This window comes from Saimiri boliviensis, chromosome 2, assembly GCF_048565385.1.
Source record: "Saimiri boliviensis isolate mSaiBol1 chromosome 2, mSaiBol1.pri, whole genome shotgun sequence".
Lineage (NCBI taxonomy): Eukaryota > Metazoa > Chordata > Mammalia > Primates > Cebidae > Saimiri > Saimiri boliviensis.
Genome location: NC_133450.1, coordinates 67,587,884 through 67,602,860, shown reverse-complemented (window position 1 = coordinate 67,602,860; position 14,977 = coordinate 67,587,884). Strand labels below are relative to the sequence as shown.

Below are 14,977 nucleotides of genomic sequence, written 5' to 3'. Positions count from 1 at the left end.
CTCCTTCACAGGAGTGCCCTGCTGAGAAAGCCACACTTTAAACTTCTTGAAAGTCTTACAGTAAGGGCCTCTTAAGATTTTCTCAGACAGTCCTCTTCTGACAAGTTAGTAAGAAAAAGCCTCTTAGGACAAAAACAGGAAGTTACAATCTTTCAAAGAGAAGCTAAATCTTCGGTCTCATACCGTGGAGGATGCTTTTGGAGGCCATCACTATCACTGGGATGAGTCTTCAGACCTGTATTTGGGATTGTTTTCCAACATCCTCTTCACCTAAAGGGTAAAATGGTTCTGGGAATAAGTACAGCTCCCCAGCAATGTAGCTTCTCCCTTTCCTTAAGATAGACAGTCAGGCTGAGTGAGCTACGGAAGAGAGAGCATTGAATCCAGAGTGAAAGCCAGCACCTTAGAACTAGGGGGGCTTTCTCTGGGAATCCCTGAAGCATTTTCATGAATAACCAACTCAAGGGCAAGAAAGGCCTTAGAAAAAAAAAGAAAAAGGAAAAAAAAAAAAAAGGCCTTAGAAGGGAACAATTAAAGTCTGTTTAGATAACTGTTCTCAGAGCCCCAGGGTAGACTCTAGCAGAAAGTCTCCCCTCAATGCCTGCCCAAGGAAAGGAAGCTGAGCAGAGAAATTAGTTAGTGAGAAGGAACATGCAAATAAAAAGATGATGTCTTTACTCAGGAGGCTGAGGTGGGAAGATCACTTGAGCCTAGATGTTCTAGGCCAGCCTGGGCAATATAGCAAGACCCCCGTCTCCACCACACAAAAAAAGTAAAGAAATATAAAATGATCTTTGTATTATTTTCCAACCCTGAGAATTAATGATTTCTCTAGAAACATGCTATGGACTTAATTATGTCCTCCCAAATTCCTATTTAAAATGCATATATTATTCTCAGGGTGACTAGTATCAGGAGATAAGGTTAAACGAGCTCCTGAGGGTGGACCCCTGTAGGATGGGATTACAGTTCTTGTAAGAAAAGACACAGGGATTAGCTGGGCATGGTGGCGTGTGCCTGTAGTCCCAGCTACTCAGGAGGCTGAGACAGGAGAATTGCCTGAACCCAGGAGGTGGAGGTTGCGGTGAGCCGAGATCGCGCCATTGCACTCCAGCCTGGGTAACAAGACTGAAACTCCGTCTCAAACAAAAGAAAAAAAAAGAAAAAAAAGAAAAGACACAGGGAGCACACTGGTTTGCACAGAAAATCCTCTCCCCTCTGTTTTCTCCTCCTCTGTCTCCCTGCCTCTGCTATACGAGGATACAGCGAGGTGGTGGCTGTGTGCAAGCCTGGAAGAGAGCCCTCATAGAAGCGGACCACGCTGGCATCCTCATCTCAGACTTCAAGTCTCCAGAATCATGAAAAGATAAATTTCTATTCTTTAAGCCATCCAAGTCTGTGGTATTTTGTTATGGCAGCCCAAGATGATGAATACCAAACACTGGAGTAATCTTTAATGCCCACACTTTATTCGGTTGGATTCCAGTGCCTTAGCCTTATTTATGCTATCCTCACTAATCTTGCCTCCATATCCCTTTAATCCTCACCACGTAAATTCTCAAGTCACCCAAGTAAATGGGTGATAATTTTTGCTGTTTTTTGTTTTTTGTTTTTTTTTTTAAGACAGATTCTCGCTCTGTCACCAGGCGCCAGGCTGGAGTACAGTGGCCCAATATCGGCTCACTGCAATCTTCACCTCCTGGGTTCAAGCAATTCTCCTGCCTCAGCCTCCTGTGTAGCTGAGACTACAGGCATGTGCTACCACGCCCAGCTAATTTTTGCATTTTTTAGTAGAGACGGGGTTTCACCATGTTGGCCAGAATGGTCTTGATCTCTTGAACTCGTGATCTGCCCGCCTCGGCCTCCCAAAGTGCTGGGATTACAGGCATGAGCCACCGCGCCTGGCCTATTTTGCTGTTTTACAGCTAAAATTCAAATAATGGATTCTTTGGATGACAGAATCAAATGCAGTAAAATCCACAGCTGGGTGGTTGTATATGAATCACTTAACCTTTCTTTCTTTTTTCCTTTTTTTTTCTTTTAAATTGAGATGGGGTCTCGCTGTGCTGCCCAGGCTGGTCTTAAACTCCTGGGCTCAAGTGATCCTCCCACCTTGGCCTCCCAAAGTGCTCAGAATACGGGCCTGAGCCACCACTCTCCGCCTGAATCACACTTAACCTTTCTGGGCATTTATATCTGTGACTGTAAAATGGGGGTAATGTTAGTTCCTGCTTCCCAAATTGCTGATGAGAATCTAAATACCTTTTTTTTCTTTTTTCAGAGACGGAGTTTCATACTTGTTGCCCAAGCTGGAGTGCAGTGGTGTGATCTCAGCTCACCACAACCTCCACCTCCAGGGTTCAAGCATTTCTCCTGACTCAGCCTCCCTAGTAGCTAGGATCCACAACCCCCAGTAGGAGGTATAGTCACCAACCAAGCAAGCCAGAGTCAGGATCTGGTTCCTAGAGGCTGGAATTCAAGGAAGCCAGAGACAAGAGAGCAAGAAGGTGAGTGAGTATCCATATTCTTCAATAGCACAGTTCAGTGCTAAGACAGGGCATGAGCTAAGACAGTGTCTCAGCTGGGGAGGAAAGAAGGTATGTGCTGGGCAAGTGGGGCACGTGACAGAGTGGAACTGAAGTGGCCATTGCTTGCCTTTAGACCACAAGGTAAGACTGGGGTGACTCATATATCTTACGGTAATGAACAAAATCATTACCATGACATCGTCTTTTTTTTTTTTTTTTTTTTTTTTTTTTTGAGACAGTCTTGCTCTGTCGCCCAGGCTAGAGTGTAGTGGCGCAATCTTGGCTCACTGCAACCTCTGCCTCCTAGAGCCAAGTGATTCTTGTGCCTCAGCTTCCCAAGTAGATGGGATTACAGGCACATGCCACCACGCCTGGCTGGATTTTTGTATTTTTAGTAGAGACGAGGTTTCACCATGTTGGCCAGGTCTTGAACTCCCAACCTCAGATGACCTGGTGGCCTCAGCCTCCCAAAGTGCTGGGATTTTTTTAACACCCCCACCCACTCAACCCCATCCACCATGCAAAATGCAACCAAGGTGGAGAATTCTAAATGTTAATTATGACATTACAGGTGTGGTTGGGGTCACCACACAGGCATATGTAGAGCTCCACAGTGAGGCACAGGGGCCTTCCTTAGAAGCGCATTGGGTATTAACAGTGATTAAGCATTAATTTGCTTTCCTCATTCTTTTCCCTTCTCCTAATGTGTAATTGAACATAAGTAATGGTGTATTTGGAGCACACTGGCCAGGCTCCCTGTCCAAGAGCCTTCAGCCTCATCCTGAAGTACACACTTCTCTCCTCCACTGTGCGCTGGGAAGCCAGGTTTCCAGCCTTTGGGTAGCAGAATCTGACTGAATGTTCCAAAGCGGTCCACTCACTTTAACAAGTGACTTTTTTTTTTTTTTTTTTTTTTTTTTTTTTTTTTTTTGAGACAGCGCCTTTCTCTGTTGCCCAGGCTGGAGTATAGTAGCAAGATCTCAGCTCTCTGTAACCTCCACCTTCCAGGTTCAAGCAATTCTCATGCCTCAGCCACCAAGTAGCTGGAATTACAGGCATATGACACCACACCCAGCTACTTTTTGTATTTTTAGTAGAGATGGGGTTTTGCCATGTTGGCCAGGCTGGTCTTGCACTCCTGGCCTCAAGTGATCCACCTAAAGGCCTCCCAAAGTACTGGGATTACCAGTGTGAGCCACCACCACCAGCCACAGGTGACTTTAATGAAGACATCCAAGTGATGCCACCAGGATACTTAGGCCTAGAGACTGAAATGTGAAATCTTGAAAATTCTGTCTCAACAAAGCAGCCAAGTGTCTTGTTATTAAAAAAATAAAAATAAAAATAAAAATAAAAAATCATGTTGTGGCCAGGCACAGTGGCTCACGCCTGTAACCCCTAAACTTTAGGAGGCCAAGGCAGGTATCACTTGAGGTCAGGAGTTCAAGACTAACCTGGCCAACATGGTGAAACCCTGTCTCTACTAAAAATACAAAAAGTAGTTGGGTGAGGTGGCGTGTGCCTGTGATCCCAACTACTTAGGAGGCTGAGGCATGAGAATCGCTTGAACCCGGGAGGCAGAGGTTGCAGTGAGCCGAGATTGTGCCACTGCACTTCAGCCTGGGAAACAAAGTAAGACTCTGTCTCAAAAAAAAAAAAGAAAAAAAAAAAAAAAAAGAAATAAAATAAAATATTAAAAAACAATGTTAGGAAAAAAATGTTCCTGCAGATTCTTATACCAGAGAATCTGTTCTAACTAAAAAGGGTAAAAGGGCAAGGATTCCAAGGCATGCCTGTTAGAGATTTCCAGCCTGCAGCAATGAGGCAGAGATTGTTCTGGATTCCGTTGACTTTTGCACCCAGAGTTATTTGGTTTGACAGACTGCCAAATCCTGAAGTTCAAAAGACTGTCACAATTGGGGAAAGGGGCCAGCATTCTTGGGGTTGGATTCCCAGAATTCTCCAAATATAAGTCTCCAAAAGTGGACTTCTTATTCTAAGCCCCTTCATAATGGTGGTTTGGTTTTAAGAGATAGTCCCTCTCCTCACTGCAAAGAATGTTAGGGGGAGTTTGATGATAAAAGCATCAACCATGTTGGCCACCTATGTACTTGAACTTAGATATGTAAACTTCTCCCGGAAGCCACCAGCACAGTCATGTCTGAGGCTCAAAGAGATGGAGCAAACCCCTCACACTGAAGGCAGCTGTTTTCATTAGGCCTGTCACAAAATACGCAAAGAGCTAGCATTTCCTCCTTTTAAAAATGTTTCATTGTAGACCAGGCATGGTGGCTCATGCCTGTAATCCCATCACTATGGGAGGCCGAGACGGGCAGATCACCTGAGGTTGGAAGTTTGAGAGCAGCCTGACCAACATGGAGAAACCCTGTCTACTAAAAATATGAAATTAGTCCGGCATGATGGCGTGCACCTGTAATCCCAGCTACTCTGGAGGTGAGGCAGGAGAATCACTTGAACTCAGGAGGCGGAGGTTGCTATGAGCCAAGATTGCACCATTGCACTCCAGCATGGGCAACAAGAACAAACTCCATCTCAAAAAAAAAAAAAAAAATTTCATTGCAGACAAGGCACAGTGGTACAGGCCTGTAATCTCAGCATTTTGCGAGGCTGAGGAGGGTGGATCACTTGAGGTCAAGAGTTCAAGACCAGCCTGGCCAACATGGTGAAACTCTGTCTCTACTCAAAATACAAAAATTAGCTGGACATGGTGGTGCGTGCCTGTAGTCCCAGCTACTTGGGAGGCAGAGGTTGCAGTGAGCCAAGATCATACCACTGCACTCCAGCCTGGGCAACAGAGAGAGACACTGTCTCAAGAAAAAAAAAAACCTTCATTGCAGTTAAATGTAAACATCAGGCAAGTTAATGGTAACTTACATATGCTATGAAGCTTGGTTTCATCTTCAAAACTCTCCACTCTCTTGCCTCATATTCAAACTGTCACCATCTCCTGTTAGATTTTTACTTCCAAACTACCTCTGAGAAACCAACCACTCCTCTTCTTCTCCATTGCTACCACCCCAGCCAGGTCACCTTCATGTGTCACCTGTTACTGAAAGAACCTCCTAACTGCTCTCCCTACACCAATTCTGTCTTCTCCTCCCTCCCCATAAAAGCTGTTCGCCACGCTACAGAAAGATGGTTCCAGCACACCTGATGCTGTACCCACTCTCTCCTTGCTGAAAATCTTTGCTCTTAGGCTAAAACTCAAAACCCTCGCCTTGGCCCCTGTCTGCCTCTGCAACTCCCTCTTGACCTTTTCTCCCCATTTCTCTGCCTCTGCTTGCAGCCACAGTCACCTCCCAGCTTCCCCACTTCTCCCTGTCACCTGATGATCACAGTTCAAATGGCACTTCCATAGAGAAGTTTCCCTTGAGGATCCCCAATCTGGGGCAGGTCTCTGTTTTAAATTTTCATTAACCACGTTTCTTTCTTAAGCGCAATTAATCTTCATTTATAATTACACATGTGAATGTGGTGATTTGATAAAAATTCATTTTCTCTACTAACCTCTAGGCTCTCTGAGCCTTACCCAGAGCCTGGCGCATAAACAGTTCTTGCAGAATACTTAGAGAATGATTTTCAGAAAGGTAGATATTGCCTAACAGAAAATTGAGAATCAGAGTTTTTTTTTTTTTTAAAACGTCAGCATGAAGGAGGTATTTAAATTTTCAGACAAGTTTACTCATAACCCAACACATAATGGATGAGATTATTCTACACAGAATCCAGAAAGGAAAGTCCTAATAAATTGTCAAAAAGACAAGGGAAGGGCAGAGCAGACTTTGGAACCTGGGGTGTGTGGCCGTAAGTTAGAGAGGTAGGGAGAGAAGGGCAGAGAGCTGTGAGGTCCTGGGTAAGACTGGCTTAAATGCTGTCGCTGGGGACTGGTTTGTAACACGTCTGTCAGAGAGGTTAATGGGCACGATTAACGAGAACCCAGGACGAGGCAGGTCCCATCAAGCAACCATAAAAGATGACTTATAACTGTGTCAGAGATGGAGAGTTGGGAGTAAGTAGAGCAGTACCTGACAATCAGCACTGGAGTTCGCCTGTCAAAAGTCTACAGTGTCTACAAGAAGGGAAGCCTGAGTGTCAGAAGTTTCCACCCCTTGTTGATTGGATGTCAGACTGGGGCCCAGCTGATTCGAGTCCCAGCTGGGGGACCGTAACAGGTCCCAGCTGATGACCTGTCCATGGAGATTGTACATACCCCTACTCTGGTTTCAGGTTCCTCAGCAGCCTCTACTCATAGGCTGGCTTAACTATGATTCTGCTGTGGGAAGAAAAAAAAACCCTGAGCAAAGGAGACAGGCTAATGGCTCCCTCAAAATGTCCATGTCTTCATCCCTGGAACCTGTGAATATGTTACTTTATGGGCAAAAAGAACTTTGTGGATGTGATTAAACTAAGAACCTTGAAATAAGGAGATTCTCCGGGATCATCCAGCTGCATCAAATGTCACAAGAAGGAGCCAAAGTCTAGGGGTCAGAGAGGCTGGAAGTTGCTTTGCTGCTGGCTTTGAAGGCAGATGAAGGGGCTAAGGAATGAGGGTGGTCTCTAGAATCTGGAAAAGGCAATGAAATTGATTCTCCCCTAGAGCTTTCAGAAGGAACGCAGCCCTGCCCACACCTTCATTTTAGACCAATGAAATTGATTTCAGACTTCTGATAGCCAGAACGATAAGATAATAAATATGTACTGTTTGAAGCCACTAAGTTTGTGGTCATTTGTTACATCAGCAACAGAAAACTCATATACTAACAAGCATAAATATCTGGTCAACAGATCAGTGCCCGGATCATTTATGAGTCTCTGGAGAGTCTGGTGGCTGTTATTCAGTCCCCTGAGCCAGATCACTGCTACGGGGTCACCAGATCAAGTTTCTGGATCTGGTGTGCTAAGTTCCTGTATGGCTGACCTCCACCCCTCTAAGCTCCTTCCGCTCTGGGAAGCCTGGTCTAGCCTGAGAAACTGCTGATTCTTCCTCATGAAAACCACACTGACTGGTCACTGATCACTCATGATGTGTGGGATGTTAGATGAGGTCTTGGGAACAGAGCAGAGACGTCGGTACCAGGGAGGCCTGGTTCACATCCCCTTTCTACTTCACTTACAAGTTGTGTGATCGTGAATGAGTTACTTAACTTCCTTCAACCTGTAAAAGGAGGTGACATCTCCCTAGCGTATAGTTCTATAAGGATTGATACAGATAATATGTACCTAATCTCAAACATAGGGTCAGGCCTAGGGTAGGCTTCCAATCGAGGTTGCTCCCTCCTGCACACCCCCATGAGTGTCACCATGCTCATCTCTTTGTATACTGGACACTTCAGCTACTTCCTCTTTTGTGTTATAAGCCCCATGGTGGTCCTGTGTTCTATTAGCCCCCGAGCTACAAGTCAGTGACCTTACCCATCATATTCCTAGTGGCTTGCTGTTTTTGTTGGGGTTTCCCCACAAGTAGAACCTGAGACAAGGATTCCAGTTCAGGTAGTTTTTGGGAGATGATTCCAGGAAACACCACTGAAGATGTGAGACAGGGAGAGGAAGGAGACAATGAAGGATATGGTCATGCAAGTTACCCATGTGGCAGAGGCTTGATATCCCCCCGCCAGGGAACTCAGAGACAGAGTTATCCCAGAGAGGCAAGAGTGCTGAGTCCCATCAGTCTCTATTTTTTTTGAAGGGGGCAGCAATTATTCCCCAGCACTTCCTGCCTCCTGCACTCGTGGGCAAGACAGGCTCCAGCACCAGAATCCTCAGGCAGGCACTGGCAGCTGGAAGGGCTGACACAAGGAGGCAGGAGGGACAGCTGCCACACCTGAGGAGTGTCAGTTTGGCTACCTGTCTCCCTGGTCACAGCTTCCCTTCTGGCCTTGCCTATTCCTTGACCAGTCATGAGCTCAACATGCCTATTGCATTGTTCTGGCCTAACTGCATGCTAGTCTCAAGCTCCTCCAATTTGCAAACAGATAAATGAAAGACATTTTTAAAAAGATCTTATTGTATATATTTAAGGTATATAACATGATGCTTTGATATACATATAGATAATGGAATGGTTTGTGATGAGAAGGGAGACCATTTCCTCAGCAAAGTAACAGCTGCTTTCTCTGCTCTGTGCCTTCAACTCTACCTTTAAACATCCCGCATCAGCAGATCACGAGGTTAGGAGATCGAAACCATTCTGGCTAACATGGTGAAACCCTGTTTCTACTAAAAATACAAAAATTAGCTGGGCATGGTGGTGCTTGCCTGTAGTCTCAGCCTATAGTCTCGAGAGGCTGAGGCAGGAAAATTGCTTGAACCTGGAAGGTGGAGGTTGCAGTGAGCCGAGATTGTGCCACTGCACTCCAGCCTGGGCGACAGAGCAAGACTTCATCTCCAACAAACAAAACAAACAAAAAATGTCCCGCATCACTATCTCCATTTCGCAAGTGTTAATCTCCAGTCTGCATATGTCAAAGGCTTATCAGGTTAAAAAAACTCTTCGTCACCTTTAAAACCTCTAATTCTTTCTTGAGCGAATCACACAAAAGTTACAGTCACCTCTGGGTTATCATTATGGCCTTGTTATCATTACTTGAGAAGGTTTGAAAACATCCCATAGAGAACTTTAACTAACAAAAGTCTGGAAAAGAAGAGGGTAGATACATCAAACACTTGTTTATCACAGGCCGGGTGAAGCACTGGGAGAGGAGTTTGTTAGATGTACCCAACCCTGAAGATCCAACTCTGACACTCTCGATGCTGTTCATTAGTAAGAAATAGTTCTTGAGGCCCTACTAGATAGATGCAGCGTACTTGTGTAGGGTTCCATCAAGAACAGAGAGAGGCTTGAGAAGCTTCCAGAAAGAACTTCTCTTTCCTAAAACAACGCTAAGCCTATTCCAACATCCGCTATTAGGGAAATTTTTTTTTCCTTTCTTTCTTTTTGGCCTTATCCAGCATGGTTTTTTCCTTTCTTTCTTTTTGGCCTTATCCAGCATGGTTTTCTATAGTGAACCTCTTGCTGGGAGGTTTAGAATTTTTGTACCATGTGGCTGAAAGGGACCTCAGAGTGCATGCTGGTTTACAGACATAGATTCTGAGGGGAAATAATTAGGCTGCAGCAAGCCCACCTTGATGGTGGTAGAAAAGGGCCTGAAATCCTTGCCTCTCGTCCCTAGTGTTCAACTATTTTATCCTTTAAACTGTTACTAGGCCAGACACAGTGGCTCACACCTGTAATCCCAGCACTTTGGGAGGCTGAAGCAGGCAGATCATTAGAGGCTAGGAGTTCAAGACCAGCCTGGCCAACATGGTGAAATCCTTTCTCTACAAAAAAAATACAAAAATTAGCCAGGCGTGGTGGCACACCCCTGTAATCCCAGCTACTCAGGAGGCTGAGGCAGGAGAATCGCTTGAACCTGGGAGGCAGAGGTTGCAGTGAGCCAAGATCACGCCACTGCACTCCAGCCTAAGAGAGAGTGAGATTCCATTTCAAAAAACAAAACAAAACCAAAAAAAACACACAAGAAAACAAAACTGTTACTGCACCTACGCAGCTGGGAGTGAATTAATGAAGGGTTGTGCCCTGGGTGAGGGTGTGAAGAGCAGGGCACTGGCATGAATTCTACCAGCAGGCCCTCCTCCTCCCCCTTGCAGCTGGGGACCTTTGCTCAGGTGAGCCCACCAGACACTACATGGCTTAAACCCCTATGGACACCCATATTACTCAGCACTAAGTCTCCTGTGACCACCGTATGAAAACCCCGCGGGCAAATTATTTAAAATACTCATTCTTAGGATTCTCCCCAGACCTACTGAATCAGAGCCCATCTCTGGGGTCTGAGCTAAAGAAACTACACCTGTAACAAGCCCTCCATGTGTTTCAAACCAAAGTTTGAGAACCAGCAGCCTACAGGCTGAAGCCCAGAATCCTCAGTGGGGCTTGCAGAGCCTACAGCATGTGGCTCTGCCTACCTTCTGACCTTACCTGTATCAGTCAGGTTGCACTACCCCCTGTTCTATGAACATGCCTTGTATTGTCAAACCTCTGCATCTTTGCTCTCTCTGTTTCCCCAGACTTTTCTTTGACTAGTTCTACTGGGTAAATTCCTGTTACCCCTCCAAGGCTCATCTGAAATGTTCCTCCTTCTCTGTCACTCTCCTTAACTCCTTCCCCTAGAGAGACTCAGCTGCTCTCTCCTCCCTTCCAGTGTCTATTGATGTCTACCTTTATTCTAGCGCTTATCGTACTGTACTAATTGAGTCCTAAGTCTGTCCATTTGTCCGGGCTGCCAGGAGCACACGTTGCCCCTTTGTGCATCTTGGGAAAAGGTGCCCCTTCCTTCAAAGGTAGACATGTGACTTGGCAATAGGAGCGCTGGTGGGACTGCAGCACACTTTCCCCCAGCCAGGCTCCTTTGCGCAGAGCAGAGCCTGCTTGCCACATGCAGGGACTCCCCACCTGTCTTTCCTCCCAACTGTGAGCCCCTTGACCGTTTGCTGGCCTTGTTCATCTTTGCATGTCCCCAGCATTGAAGCCAGATGTTGTTGTGACTCTGTAAATGGTTTTATAAGTTGCAATGAATTGAATGGCAGTCTGTGAGCCACAGGCAGGGGTTACTCTGCACAAGCAGGACACCAAATGCTGTGAATTGCAGAAGGCCCTAGGGCAATGAGCATGGGTTGAATACGGTGATCTGTTTGTCCTCCGTGGATTTTGGATTTTTTTTTTTTTTTTTTTTAGATGGAGTCTTGTTCTGTTGCCCAGGCTGGAGTGCAGTGACACGATCTTGGCTCACTGCAACCTCCACCTCCTGAGTTGAAGTGATTCTCCTGCTTCAGCCTCCCAAGTAGCTGGCACTACAAGCACACACCACCACACCTGGCTACTTTTTGTATTTTTAGGAGATATGGGGTTTCACCATGTTGGCCAGGCTTGTCTTGAACTCCTGACCTTAGGTGGTCCACCCACCTTGGCTTCCCTAAGTGCTGGGATTACAGGCATGAGCCACCCTGCACCCAGCTAGGATTCTGGATTTTTAACATCTGCACTTGGAAACTTGTTCACAACTGTGAGACTAAAATAGATGTTGGTTATCTCATTCTTTGCTTTTTTTCACCAAATAATATATACATAAAATCCTTTCTCAGCCAGGCACGGTGGCTCATGCCTGTAATCTCAGCACTTTGGGAGGCTGAGGCAGCTGGATAATAAGGTCAGGAGTTCGAGACCAGCCTTGCCAATATTGTGAAACCCTATCTCTACTAAAAATACGAAAATTAGCCGGGCGTCGTGGTGGCCGCCTGTAGTCCCAGCTACTCAGGAGGCAGAGCCAGGAGAATTGCTTGAACATGGGAGGCAGAGTTTGCAGTGAGCCAAGATCATGCCACTGTACTCCAGCCTGGGCGACAGAGCAAGAGTCCATCTCAAAAAAAAAAAAAAAAAAATCCTTTCTCACATTCCCAGGAGGTAAATCTGTCTGGGGCTCATTGTGATTAAGGCCACAGGATGGGTTACCTGGCTGAAAGGTCCTCTGTCGGATCCCTTCTGCTGCACAATTTGCTCATCAGTATAGTGTGGATGCCCTCAGGCCCTGTGGCTAGGGCAGGAGAACACAGACCCCTGGAGTGACTTATGGACAGGTGTTTCAGACTCTGCTGATCTGGAGGGACAGGAGGTGGAGGGGTCTGCAGGATTGGCTCCACTTCCCATGTGCTAAAAATTCCCTGCTGACAGTGAGAAGTTGCTCACCACAACTTCTGCCTCCTGGATTCAAGCTATTTTCATCATGAAAATTGCTTGAGTAGCTGGGGGACTACAGGAATGTACCACCATGCCGGCTAAATTTTGTATTTTTAGTAGAGATGGGGTTTCACCATGCTGGCCAGGCTGGTCTTGAACTCCTGACCTCGGGTGATCTGCCTGCTTCAGCCTCCCAAAGTTCTGGGATTATAGGCATGAGTCACCGCACCATGACTATCTTTTAATTCCTTGCATGAAGCTGCCTCTTCCCACCACAGGGGCTTAGCATTTGCTAATTCCTCTGCATGGAACACTTCCTTTCTCCTTCTGCCCATACTTAACCAGGGTAATTCCTGTTTATCCTTAAAGTCTTAGATGTAATTTCATTTCATTAGGAAAGTCTTCCTTGATCTCCCAGACCAAATTACATCTCACATTACAATCTCTCAACACGCTATTCACCTCTCCTTCCCAGCACTCATTACAACTGGGATTTTACATTTAATCGTGCCTTTCGGTGTATCATGACTATCTTACACTATAGACTGCAAGTTGCAGGAGGGCTGGGACTATATTGCGAGTTGCTGGAGAAAAGTTTCTACTGGTGTACCAGTGGTTTCTGTCTGAGGTCCGGTCCCACTCAGTATTTTGCTGTTTTTCTGAGACAGGGTCTCAGTCTGTCTCCCAGGCTGGAGTTTATTGGCATGATCACAGCTCACTGCAGCCTCAACCTCCCAGGCTCAAGCAGTCCTCCACCTCAGCCTCCTAAGTAGCTGGTAGTCACAGGCCACCATGCCAGGCTAATTTTTTTTTTTAATTTTCTGTAGAAAACAGGTCTCAGTATGTTTTCAGGGCTGGTCTCAAACTCCTGGGCTGAAGCAATTCTTCCACCTTGGCCTCCCAAATTCCTGGGATTACCGGTATGAGCCACCATGCCCAGCCTATAGTTGAACTTTAAAGCAAGGATGATTAGTCCCTCCCCAAAACTAACCCCCAAGGAGATAAGGTGGGTATACACATAAGTAACAATGTTATGTTAAAAATTTATAGGAGCATTGTGACCTAACAAGGACAAAGAAGCTTACCCTCACTGCCACCCAGATGTCTGTGATCATTGGTCACTTTTTGACCTAAACCTCTTCCTATTTTCCCCCTCCCCTAACATAAAAGGAGCCAAAAATTCACATTTACTTAAGAAGGTTCTTTAGGACAGTAGTCTGCCATCTTGGTTTGCTGGCTCCCCAGAAATAAAGTCATCTTCTCTGCTCCAATCCCCATCTCTTGACTGATCGGCTGTTGTGTGGCGAGCAGTACAAGCTTTGGACTCAGTTACAGCAGTCCACCAAAATTGCAGCCCCCAGCTTCAGAAGAGATGCTCTTAAAGGTCTCTCATGATCTTTTATTTCCACCAATTCTGATAAGTGCTTTTTCATTTGTGTATGGTTTTATTTCATTTATTCCTATTTTTGTTTTATAATTCCTTTTTTGTTGTGTAGATATTATACATCTATTTCTCTTTTTAAGGAGTCTTTGAAGTACATATATTTCTTTTATTTTCTATCCCCCATCTTTTTCTTAGGAAGGGAATGTCCTCTTTTCCTGTATATTCTTCTACTAATTTTATTTTGTTTGGGGAGATTTCACGTTTTGGCTGTTGATTGTTATTGTCAGTGTTTTTTAGAAAAGTTTTAAAAATATGTTTTGGAAATTTGGTTTGCAGATTTATTTTTAGTGGAAAGTTTATTTCTCCCTTTTCCTCTCTTTTGTCTGTCTTCCCATTCTTTTCCATGTGGAGTGGTTTACCTCTCTTCTATCTGGTCTCTGTGGCTCCCACTCTAAAGCCAGCTCCAATGCTGGGGCTCTGGGCTCCTGCCCTAGGGCTGTAGTAAAGATCCTGCCAACAAGTCTGCAGGCTGCTTGGTCAGGCTGCCTTCTGGCACTTGGCTTGCTGGAGAACATTTATTTTCTCTTACGTTCTGAGTAAAGAAAATAACTTGTATCTGAAGAGTGAAAGTCCTTTCAAATTATCAGGCCCAGAGAGACATTAAAAAGAGATGGTGGCTGGGTACTGTGGCTCACACCTGTAATCCCAGCACTTTGGAAGGTTGACAGGGGAGGATCGCTTAAGTCCAGGAGTTTGAGACCAACCTGGGCAACATGGCAAAACCCTACCTCTACAGAAAATACAAAATTAGCCACGTGTGGTGGTGCACACCTGTGGTCCTAGCTACTCAGGAGGCTGAGGTGAAAGGATCACCTGAACCTGGGAGGCTGAGGCTGCAACAAGTGATAAGTGCACCACTGTGCTCCAGCCAGGGCAACAGAGTGAGACCCTGTCTCCAAAAAAAGAAAAATAAATCGACGGCTGGCAATCATGTCCTACCCCTCATCCCCAGTAACCTATGTATTCATCTCTTGAAACTGCTTGCTGTTGCCACAAGTAGTTATAAATCCACCTAATAATGTGGCATTAGCCACTAGAACCCACACTCCACGCTTAACAATGTATAGCCAATCACTGTTATTTCCATAAACCAATGGGGATTCCTGACACAAATTTGTATCAGCCCATTCCCTGTCCCGCTTTGTCTTTTAAAACCTGCTTGTAACAAAAGCCTGAGGCAGAGTTTATTCTCAATTTACTTGGGCCTCAGCAGCTGTCCTCACCTTGGCTGAAGTAAATCCTTTAAATTAT

At 45.5% G+C, this 14,977-nt stretch overlaps 1 long non-coding RNA gene across 2 annotated transcripts in view; it reads right to left on the bottom strand.

The window, feature by feature from the left end:
- LOC104653189 (uncharacterized) overlaps positions 1–14,977 on the bottom strand; it is a 43,811-nt gene that overhangs the window by 25,351 nt on the left and 3,483 nt on the right. For both annotated transcript variants that reach the window (XR_012516240.1, XR_746439.3), the window contains exon 3: positions 184–270. This is a non-coding gene — a long non-coding RNA (uncharacterized LOC104653189). The remainder of the gene's footprint in view (positions 1–183; positions 271–14,977) is intronic.